Here is an 11,594-nt window from a genome sequence, read left to right as displayed (position 1 = left end):
TCTACGAAACTGAACACATCTGGCCGTAAGACAGAGGCATGAACGTACGGCACGGCAACGTCAAACATTGTTGCATATGGCCGTCGTGCGGTTCCAATCTGCATCGTGCACCGGGAAGCGAAGGTAAATATTTATGAGAAGATTATGGCGGTTTGCGGTCTTCTACGTCGATGCATTTGCCGGTGTGCATTTGTGGGCCCGGCTCGTCTAGGACTCGGTCTGGGAGCCAAGCCAAGCCTCGGTCTTGGGTGACGACTTTCGTCGGGTGATTTTTATCTTGCCCACAGTGTAGCGTCAACTCTGAACGTTTACCTTCTGGTGGCTGCCGGTCGGTTGGTTTATGTTGATTGCTCAACATAACGTCGTCTTGCCCGTCTTCACTACTGGCAGTGATCGCAAGCTAAAGATAACAGACACACCCCCCACCGGTTCTTGGTTCTAAATTCTCTAAATTGGCCGGATAAAATGAGCCACACATGGGACGCTAGAATTTAATTAAAAAACCGACCGATGAAAGTGTTACATTGTATGGAAATGCAGTACGGATGACGAAAAACTGTTCCGAAAAATGTTCTCACATCCAGCGTCTACAACTGCAACAACTCTGGTTGCATTCCTTGGCCACCATCCGTGACATTCTCCTGCTTGCGATAAATCTCGGAAGAAAATGAACAAAAATTTATGGCCAAATTCCATTCAACAAGTTTTGTTAGTAAGGCGCAGCTATATAATTTGTTTCGCAATTTAACCGCCAGCCAGATGAATGGTGAACCACATGGGTTGCGCACGTTGGGCTTCGCAGTTTTGCACCATAAATAAACCTTCCCCCCGCATCATAAACGCGCCGTGCATTCGCGTTTTCGCGATAAACAAACAGCTTTGCACATCGCCCGTGGCGCCATTGCGTACCGTTTATGCCGCTCCTCGGGATGGTATCCGTTTTATTAGTCCGCCCGCCCGAAGCCTCTCGCGGAGAGAGTGCCCGACCCCTTCTTGTGCCTTGTGCATAAAAATGTGGCCGAAGTAATTGCGCCCCGACCCGGCGAGCAGCACGTGCGTGCGGCTCGAGAACGACTAGGCGTCTCCATCGAGTTCGAATTTCGAAATTCGAACCAAACGTAAACAAACGCTGCCGCCGGCGCCTTCTTCGTTCGAGCGAGCGAGAGAGAGAGCGAGAAAGAGCGCGTGCAGAGTGGTACTCTCCCGCGATGTGCTCTCTTCCCGATGGCGCTCGGGTTCAGTGGCTTCGGCTCCGTACGATCGCTGCTTGGCGCCACTGTTGGGGAACTCTGCGGCCAGCGCCGACAGTTGGCCGTTGAATGTGAAGCCCGCAGGACGCGTAATCGAACGTTTTCCGCTGTGTTAACCGTGCGTGTCCCGCCCGAAATCTTCTCGAAGTTGCCGCAAGCCGCGAGTGTGAGGTACGGAGTCCTAAATCCTTATCAGTGTCCCCTTGAGGCACTGCCGGGACGTTTGCCCACGGCCGGATTTTACTAACGTGTACGTGTCCGGGTGTACGTGTTCCGTCTCGTGTTACAGCTTCGGACCAACACAAACCGTTGCCGGCTAAGCCCGATTTCTGCCGTTAATGAGATTTAACATTTTCAGTCTCGGTGGTGCCGTTGCTATGTGTGGAGGTGTGTGTGTGTGTGTCGCTGAAGTGACCACCGGATGGATCAGGGGCCGATATTGTACTGCTTCTTTCCTACGCAGTGTGATTGATTTTTACCAATGCCGGGCCGGGCTGAAACCCTCCGAAAGTCCCAATTCGTGCCTCAAACCGTGGACGGGTGATTTGCGAACGGACCCTGTTGACACGGGACCCACGAGGCCCTCTAGTCGGTGTGAAACTTTTGTGTCGCCTATAACCAAAACTGAAGTGGCGATGCAATTCGACACGTGCTTAAGTGACCGTCGGACGTTTCCCGTGAAAATCAACCGCCAGCAACCGGTGGCCCGCGTCGTTGATTCAATTTTCTCACTTTAAGGCCAGACGGTCCAGGCCAGACCTGGGCGGACAGCGATACGGAAACCCGACCCACCGTAATCGCGATCATGATGATGACCGGCATTAAGCCGACGGTCGGCCACGGCCAGTCAACTGGATGATGAAAGTGAATTAAAATTGGATTTGCGTTGGTAATTGAATTTTGTCTCACCCCCACGGGGGGGAGTCGGGGGCAATTGCGACCATCCGGATCCCGGCGTGACGCGGCGCGTGTAACGCGTCTCGAGTGCTCTGAGGTGATTTTAGTTTTCTCAACGAGCATTTAAAGAGTGCAGCGTGGATTATCGTGTTGTTGGCTTAGATTGATACTACAATCATATGAGGCCGAAATAGCATCCACGAACTGCGGCAGCTGCACGCGACCAAGTGACAATGTTGGGGCCTTCGGGTGATGACTAAAATTACGCCGCCCTCAGTGGTTGCGTCTAACGAAGTGCAAATTATGCGTGCAACGCGAGTGTGACTGGCGCACTGTTTGCGAACATTAGCGGATAACTAATTGGCGCGGCGTACGACCGTCGTGTGGTGGTCAATCAGAAAACCTGTTCACTAGGAGCACGCTCTTGCTATGGCACTAACTGATAAGCAGTGTAAAATAGGTGTTCAATTGAAAATGAGATGCGCCGACCCATGTCCCTCTTGCGTGGCCATACTGTCTTGAAATGTTGACATAAATTAATGGTTTCTTCGCGAAATGAGTCTGCGGGCGGCCTTTGCCTTTGCACGTGTCGTCAATTTATCGATCCAACGATTTGGCATTTAATTTAGCTTTGAAGAGTAAAAGTCAATTTAAAACATTGATTTCTTTTCGCCTCTTCAAAATAAATACTATCAATTTTCCGAATCACCGAACTAAATTCTTCGTTATTTCCAAGAATTGTTTTAACAAGTCGAAACACTCGCTTGCGAAAGTTATGTTATCTCTCGTTACTATTAGTCTTACAATGTAATTTCAATTCTCAAACCAAAAACGAAAAATCAGAAGCACGACGAAGCGTCCACAACTGAGCCAAACGTCGCTTCTTATTATCGTTGACATGGAAGGAATTAAACCGAACTCGGACAGACACTTGTTGTTAGTCTGTACTTCTTTTCCCACCCGATATAGGTCATTCGAGGCAGGAGATAATTGTAGGTTCACGGCCCCAGGAAAACATCCACCCAATCCAAGCCTCCCGCCGATCCGGGCACCTGGCAAGATATTATGCTTTGTAAACACAATTATGCTACAGTATGATGGAGTGACTGCCGAGAGTCGAGAGTTGGTTTAATTTTTATCACCATCTTGGGGACGAACTTTCCACTTTTCACCAAACATCGCTCAATTTCGCTAACCGTCGTACCGACACCGGTAACGCCCGGGCCCGGAAAAGTTTCCCTAAAAATCCAATTAATGTCCAAAACATAAAACGTCCAGCGCGGCGCCTTCAAGGACTCTCTCCGACACACGCAGGAACCCCGGAACGTGTCCGGTATTTGGGGACTTTCAGTGGCGAAGTTCGCACCGCCTCCCTCCTCGAGTGCGCGTCTTTATGGGCATCAGGAGACTTGACACTCCCGATCCTGACACGCCGGCGTAGGTCCCCGGGTCACTATTTGGGGCGGACGGAGAAGATATCCTTTCGGAAGAAGTTTTCAATTTGACATCCATTATAAGTTGGGGTACTTGGCTTCTGTTGGCGTTCTATTGTGCTGTTTTCCGTTGTTTAAAATGTTACATTACGATCGTCTAGACAGCCGATGAATGGCCGCACTAGAGCTTCTGTTTCACAATCGAACCATAATCCCGAGATTAATGTCGAAAATTAATCCTGCGCCACCGTTAACTGCCCATCGTTAACCGAAGTCAACCAAGCAGCACCCGTGCCTCCGGTTAAGTGCCGCACAAAGACAAAATTGTCTACCATGGCACGTTGCTTGTAATTGAATTTCGAAACGTCTTTGCCGTGGGGAAAATGAATTCATCACGCTCGAGGCGGACGAAACCAAAAAAATCGCGATACACGAAAAGTTAATTTCGGAAGAAAAACTTTGTCCCCTGCGTGTGTGTGACACACGCGCCCGCGGGAGTGTCCCAGGATATTCGCGAAAGATCAACAAACACGTGGTACGAGGGTTGAAAATGCTATACTTTCCAGCCAGCGGCATCGATATCGCTTCTCTCTCTCTCGTGCGCGCGCCCGTTTGTTAAAAAGCACTGACATGTGTTGACGTGTGGTTAACATCTTAAAAACCGGATGCCAACGAGCAGTGCGGCGCTCCGGTGACTGGGTCGGCTTGTCGCTCCGTTCCCTCTGCGAACACCGGAAGCGAGGAGCAGCAACGTATCTGCATTAATGGTGCCTGAAAACCCCCGTTAATTGAGCGCCTAAATGCATGGTAACCGCTCATCTATGTACAGTTCTGTTACACCGTGGTTGCACTCGAAAAGCAAGAGGAAAAGGACTCCTACGGACTGGGCCCTCTCGAGTGCTTGAATGTTAACCATCATTGTTGCAAAACCACATTCACCATGTCGATGGCTGGGTGTTGCAGAGTACACGACCGAAGCTAATTGCAAATAAGCCCACACTAAAGCCACGAATAGGTTGTGGTTGCTTCGGTAGGATACGATGATTTACTGACAGATCGGCAGGATCAGATTTTCACACCATCGCACAACAAATCCTACACCTTCACCAGATCAGCCTCGGATTAGAGATTAAGTTTCCAATTAGAAACAAAGAAAATTTTATTAATTTAAAATGGGCGACAGAAGGACCCCAAAAAAACGCTCATAAATCTACGTGCGTAAAGCATAAAGCACTTATCTGGGTCCCTCTCTCTCACGCTCTCGGGCTGATGTTCCTTTTCTTAACTCAAACCAGCAACTTTCTCCACAAAATGATACTTAAAAACACTCCACAAACCAGCTGGTCAGCGGCCAGCGAAGGCTGCCCTCCCGTTGCGTCGGAGCATATCACTTTCGTGACGTTGAATCAGCAACGCTAATTAATTTCAATGCGAATAATTAATTAGTTTTGCACTTCGAAAACAGCACCACGACACAAACAAACTCACGGACTTCGGACGACAGTGGGTCCTGGTCCAGGGTGAATATTGAAAAGAATTAGTGGAGCACACAGCGAGACTGCGTAGCTAAATAGGAGGCCACGTTCGGGATAAACACCGTCCCAAGGTATGTTCTAATATGGCGAAATAAATGAGCCGTCCAGAGAAGGGGCCCTCACTAGCTTAATGAAGTGTTTGGCCGAATTCGAATTCACCCACCATTAATGCTCCGACTTCCGGGCGGTGATTGATGGTGGCAGTCAGATTTATGTCCGGCTAACTAAGCTTCAGTTAGAGACTACTAGCCGTGACACTAACGTGTGGCCTTCTGACAGATGACTATTTGATCGGAAGCCACTCTCAGAAGATGTTCCGAGTCGGTCGGTCAACGCATCAATCAAGTTTCTCTGGAAAAGGCTTATGCAGCCCACATCCGTTCGAGACACAAGCCAAGCCAGTGTCGAGCATACAAATCAAATTGCCCTGCGTATGATAAATAGTAATGTCGGGCAGATAAATCTCAATCCGATCTGCTCCGCATTCGAATCCGTCGCTCTACGATCGATCATGATCAGGAAGCGCAAATTATAATTCATGTCCTAACCTGTTATGACCAGTGTCGAGCAACGGTGCGGCCCACTGTGCCTGATCCGATCCATATTCCAGCACTTTTAAGCCAGGCTCCCTTAAGCCGGGCCCCGTGTCCCCGGGTGGTCCCCGTCGAACGATAATGCATAATAAGAGCGCGCATCTAATGAAACCGCTGTCAATCAAAGCTGTTGGTTGGTGCGTCGGATGTCATACGGCACTCGAGCAAACAGCCCCGGCCACGCTTTCCATTTGACAGGTTCTTCGGACTTGGGACACCGAGTGGCAGCAAGATTTCATGGACGGCGGTGGACGACGATGGTGATGATGAGCCATTTCGTTTCGCTCGTCGCAATTTGGTGGGCCCCAGAGGTTGGCGGCGGACATACAATCTTGCCGAGTGGCGCATCCCTTGCGCCGGGCATCTTCATCCCGGTTTGATTCCCTTTTGCACTGGCCGCACGTGGCACTCTGCAACTTTGACTCCGGTGGCCATTTAAGGCACGTACTAACATGCGCACCCACACACACACACACACACGGTGTGTTTACATTAATAAATGAATATGGCGAGGGTCGCTCGGGAGTTCGCTGTTTGCATATGTGTGGGAGGGCGAGGTCCGGTCTGCTGGCTGGTCGGAGAGGATGATCCATATTATTCCATTATGATGCTAATACAATTTATTCGACGACCAGCGCTTGACGCAGGCAATCCCCACGGCGTCCCCTCGTCCCCTGGAGGCCCTGAACCGAAGCTGCTAATAGCGGGGTGGGTTTGCCGGTGAAAACGGTAGTGAAACGGAGCCGAAATAATCGCACAATCCGTTACATAAACTGTGCGCGCGGAGACCTACCGGCCGGATGGTTGAAGGATTTTCCGACCCAGGCCGAGTTTCCCATCAGCCCGTGACAAGGGCAGACCCACGGCCGGGCGACCGAACAAAAAACATGTGTCCGGCTTACGGAGAAAAAAGGTTCGGTTTCGGTGCCGTTTTTTTCCCTGTGCCCGGTGGTTCCGGTCCGGAAATGGATCCGAATGAAGCGAAGGAGCAAATAAGGGAAAGTAAACCGATTCGCCGGCGAAAAAGATGCTCAGCCTAATCTGGGTAGGCTGCGATGTTCGTACCTGGGCGATAGGCTTCGGGACCAAACCGTGGGCTGTATGTGCACCGATGGAGAGTGATTGCAGTAGGCGACGCTGGTTCAACAAGCCGTTGTCAAACATCCTCACCGGATATGATAAGATTGTTGGCGGACGATCGGCATGTTCGATTATTGTGACAGGACAAATGTTATTAGCATGTCATTGTTACTGAGACCTGAACAATATTTGAACTGAGTGAAATTTTATTCAAATAAATTTGTAAAGGACGTTTAATCGTATTTATGCTTTAAAGAAGGCTTTTTATAAGCCACAATTTGAACCACTAATGAAAGCCGGTCACTCTGCCATTCGAAGTAAAACAATCTCCATTTGCTAGGTAAACAGAAGAAAACGGCACCCATCTGAAGTGTGTCCCAAAAATAGCGCACTGATTGACAACTTTGTCAAGTCAAACACGGAACTTCACTTAAGAAAGGCCCCGGATTCCGGGCGTGCGTAACGAGCCGTTCAGTGAGACCTGCGGTACCAAATGTGGAGAGTCATTATTCAGTTCAAACACACGACTTGGCCGGCCAGAAGCTCGGCTCACTGTCCAAGACCGGCCCCAGGTTCTGGACAAAAGATTGATTACCGGGACTGGTAGTCCGCCCGTCAAAAGGGATCCAGCCCGTGGTGAGTGTGTTTCATTCGTGTGTCCAAAAATATATGCCTATTCACGTTCCTGTTCCCGTTCCGTTTTATGGGCGGGTGACCGTCTTTCCAACATTATTTCCGGTCTGTCACTCCATCAACCTCGGCTGGCCGGTGGGCACGCTGAATAATTCAATTCATTGAAAAAAGAAGGGCAGCACGACCAACGATTGACAGGTTCTGTCGGTTGGGTTGCCCCAGTGTTAGCGTAAACGTTCCCCGCGGGAACTGTCTTGTCGGAACACAAAAAGGAAACGAATAAATTGGATAAACTTTTGGGGGATAACATCTGCATCTGTTGCGCCGTCTGTGACACGTGGCTCAAGAACTGGACCATGCAGGCGATGCGTTGTACTTGCACGGCCAGGTTCTGGAAACGCTCCAAGCGCCCTCGAGCTGCCGGCATCTAATGAGTTTCGCATGAATTAAGCATCCCGCCCGGAACGCCGCGGGATGCACGGATGGGACTCGCCTGCATAACGGGCTGACGCCACGTGTCGGTTGGTGTGTGTATTTTGCAGAATGATGTTTCAAAGTGGCATGTTGACCCACATGGAGCGCAAATAGGAGGCTCGGTCGGTCGTCGCGCATAGCAACCGACATAATTAATCCGGGAGGCCGACTACGGCTAGCCTCAACAAAAGCGCAGAGTTGTCCTTGGGCAGATCAACCAGATAATGCATATCGAAACGATGTGTAATTTCAAATTGAAACAATCCCACCGAGGGGTCCTGTTCGAAGCATTTCGATTCCTATTTTAAATAATCCTCTTTTCGAATGGGTTGTGCCCCAGTATTGTCCCTAAGAAAGTTCACTGGTTCGCTCATGGGAACGTGCAGTGCAAAAAGGTTTCCGAAATCGCGAGAAAAACTCCATCAAACGGAAAAACCTCATACCCAAAATGGGATGGCAAACATATTCAGCAAACATAGCACTTGAGCTCCTTGAGCGACGATTTCTCTCTGCTCTGTTTTTCATCCCATTTTGTTGGCTCTTCTGAGCTCCATTTCACTCCATTTTTTTACTGGCCCGCCCAACAATAAATGATTTGACATTTAGTGCCTGTAGCGTGGTGCTATTTACATCCCGCGCCGACACTTCTCGCACACACGATCGTGGCGTAATGGCGTGTGTCGCGCGAGCATAAATAATCGCCACCAGAACGCACGATGCGAACGAAATGAATTATTCACCAGGCAGAGGGTTTGAAAGCCCTTGTAACCGGGTGGCCGCCCGAATTAGACCCGCGCTCCGGGGCCAGCATATCGTGACATCTCAAAATCTTCCCAAAAACAGAACGCAAACAAACCACGGACAGGCAAGAGAGAAACCTAGAAGACTGACGGCTCAATTCGGAGTGTCGGAGCAAAGGAAATTGGGGTGCCGCCAGTGCGGATAAGCGCAGGACGTGCCGGAAATATCGATGGGGAGGCTTCGCACCCGCACAGCCCTCGATTGGGGCGGTGGAATATGGCGGCCAATAAAATATTCCTCCTGAAGCTTTCTAATAAACGCCCAACACGCACGAAACGCCAAACGCCGCCACAAATCCTACGCTATATGGCCTGAATTGGACGAGAAAGAAGCCTCGGGAGGAAGCGACAAAATAAACGAGGAATAAAACGGTTTCAACAATGCGTGACACTTCCGGTGATCAGCCCACGGGCGCTTGGAACCGGATCCGAATCCCTTCCTCTTTGCGGATTGTGGATGTGTGTAGTAATTTGTCGAACGTACGAAATTTGTTTACCGATTTTTTGTTCAGATTTTTCGCGGAGGATGAGCAACAACAACAACAACGAAGAGCGATCTTTAAAGCACACCGGTTAAGATCCGAACGCTTCCAGAAGGCGAAAAGAGCATCTCGCGAGAAGGAACCGACTCAACGGAAGGAGCGGTAAAACATTAACCTTCCAGCAAACTTTATAGTACAGACCTGGACCGGTGAGTGTCGCAAGTATTCGGTTTATGTTATTGGCCGTCACGGGAATGTGCTCGGCTGCTCGAGAGTGTGTGGTGTCCGTCCCTAGGGAATCGCGTCTTGTCCCGTGATGGCAGCAGCGCACTAAAAGCAGCAAGGTTGTGCTTCGTTAGAAGCGTTTTTTATATTGCCGCAATAATTCAAGTCAATTTCTCGTGCCCACGTTCACCTCTGGCCTTCTTTTGGTCGCACGTTCTCGAGGTGGTGCGCGATAAAAGTTTGTTGTGCTCTTCACCGATTCTTTCGGGCCCGGCCCCAGCTCCATTTTGGTTGCCTCCAATTGCTTTGCTTTGGCCCCAGCTATGCTGCGGAGCACGTCTTCAAATAAAAGATCGGGATAAAGTGGGCCGGCCCGCGACCGGAACCGGAGGTGGCCTTCCAAGGGCGATTGACATCATAATTTGGGGTCACGTTCGTCGCAAATCTTGTAGTTCCGGGTTACCGGGCTCTTTTTGGACACTAAATCAAGGGATTCGGGGCCCTCAGTACATTTGTCATGATCCTGTGAGCCTGGCGTGTGAGAGAAGAAAAGATTTCATATCTCTTTTCAACATTCGAACTCTCCGTTTCTGTGTGACTGGCAATTAGCTGTACATGAAATTGCTTGCCACTCGAGTGTCTGCTTTCAAAATTCTTTGCCACGTATTGGCCGCACTCCAATTGTTCGATCTGCTGCTGGATGCAGCCACTCGACGAAGTCCACCACCCTTTAAAATGTAATTACTAAGCGCCGGGGCGTACCGAGTTCACCGAGGCGTCGAAGGCAATCCGAAGCAAAGGCTCTCCCCATTTCTAAAGGCACTTGAGCGCTGTCCGCTAACCGAATTAAAAAGTGAAGGACTTAACCGACTTGACAACACCGGAATCTGTCGTCCCGCTGGAGTGTAAACCAATACTTGCCACAGCCAATTTTCTCTCCCCCGGCTCTCGAGTCCTGTGTGTGTCCGGTCCACCTTCGTCGAGAGCCCGGCTTCACTTTGACACTTCATTTACCGTGCACTATGAAACTTAATCCTCTATCAACACGTGGGTCGCAGCACAGGAGTGTGGCAAAAAAAGGAGAAAACCTTTGCCTTTGCCTCCGGTTTCCGTTTTCTTCGAATCCTTTCCGGCATCAAGCGGATGCGGACACGGAAGTGGCAAGTGTCAGTAAGGCGTGAACTTTTTTGCGCCAGCCACCGGCATTTCGCACTCAAGCAGGATAAAAGCGGAGCGGGTTGTTCAGAGGATTCCCGAGCGTTGCTGCCTTTCTGGTTAAAACCACATTACCGAGCAGCCCGGGATGTGAATCGGAATGACACCGATCGACAACACCGACCACCGGACCAGAGCCACCATGCTGGGTATGGTCGGGAATAAAGTGGTCACATCGTGCAACAAATGTCTCGTCTGCTATCGGACAATGAAATTTTCGTAATCGCCAAAGTCCGAAGAGCGAAGAGCCATTTCTTGCGCTGCTTTAGTGTCGCGGTTCGGATCCGACTCCAATCGCGCCACCATCTGCGATGCGACTTTATGCGAAATGTCCCGGCCAAGGCAAAACCCTTCATCGAAAAAGATGCCACGCCAGCAGCTGTGACTGCGTTCGTTTTTTTGAGCGAAAGGACATCAAAATTCGAGTCACTGATTCGAGTTTGAGTCAGCAATAACGCGGGACGGCATTAGGGACTTTTGTTCTACTTTATTGACCGTACCTTTTTCCATCGTATCAGAAATAAGATGATGGATGTTGCAAAGCACATGTTCGATGAGTTCCTAAAGCGCATTAGCCTCAACGAGCTTGGTCCAATTGGCATACAAGCGAGAATATTGTGTGTCTTTAAAGTCTTTTTTGAGGCATCACACTTAAAGACTTTAGGGTTCTTTTGCTCGAGGTATGCACCAAGCTGCATATCCAGGCTCGATTGTCCGCTGGTAGGTAGCTCTGGCTTGGCCCATTTGGTTACCCTTCCGATGTGTGGCAGCTGCTTTTACCGTGCTAATTTTACGAGGACTTGGCACCGGAAAGGCGAACGATTTTTCAGGCCACTTCCCGCTGCCGGAAACTGTGTTTAATGCGAAAAACTTTCCCCCAAACGCTGACCACAACCACGAGTGAGTGGCCCTTTTTTTCTTCGGCAGCTTTTCCACTTCATTCGAGTTGTGCACGGCAAACGGTGGTCACGCTCACG

This window comes from Anopheles cruzii, chromosome 2 (genome assembly GCF_943734635.1).
Source record: "Anopheles cruzii chromosome 2, idAnoCruzAS_RS32_06, whole genome shotgun sequence".
Taxonomy (NCBI): Eukaryota; Metazoa; Arthropoda; class Insecta; order Diptera; family Culicidae; genus Anopheles; species Anopheles cruzii.
Note: the sequence above shows the minus strand (reverse complement) of the source record.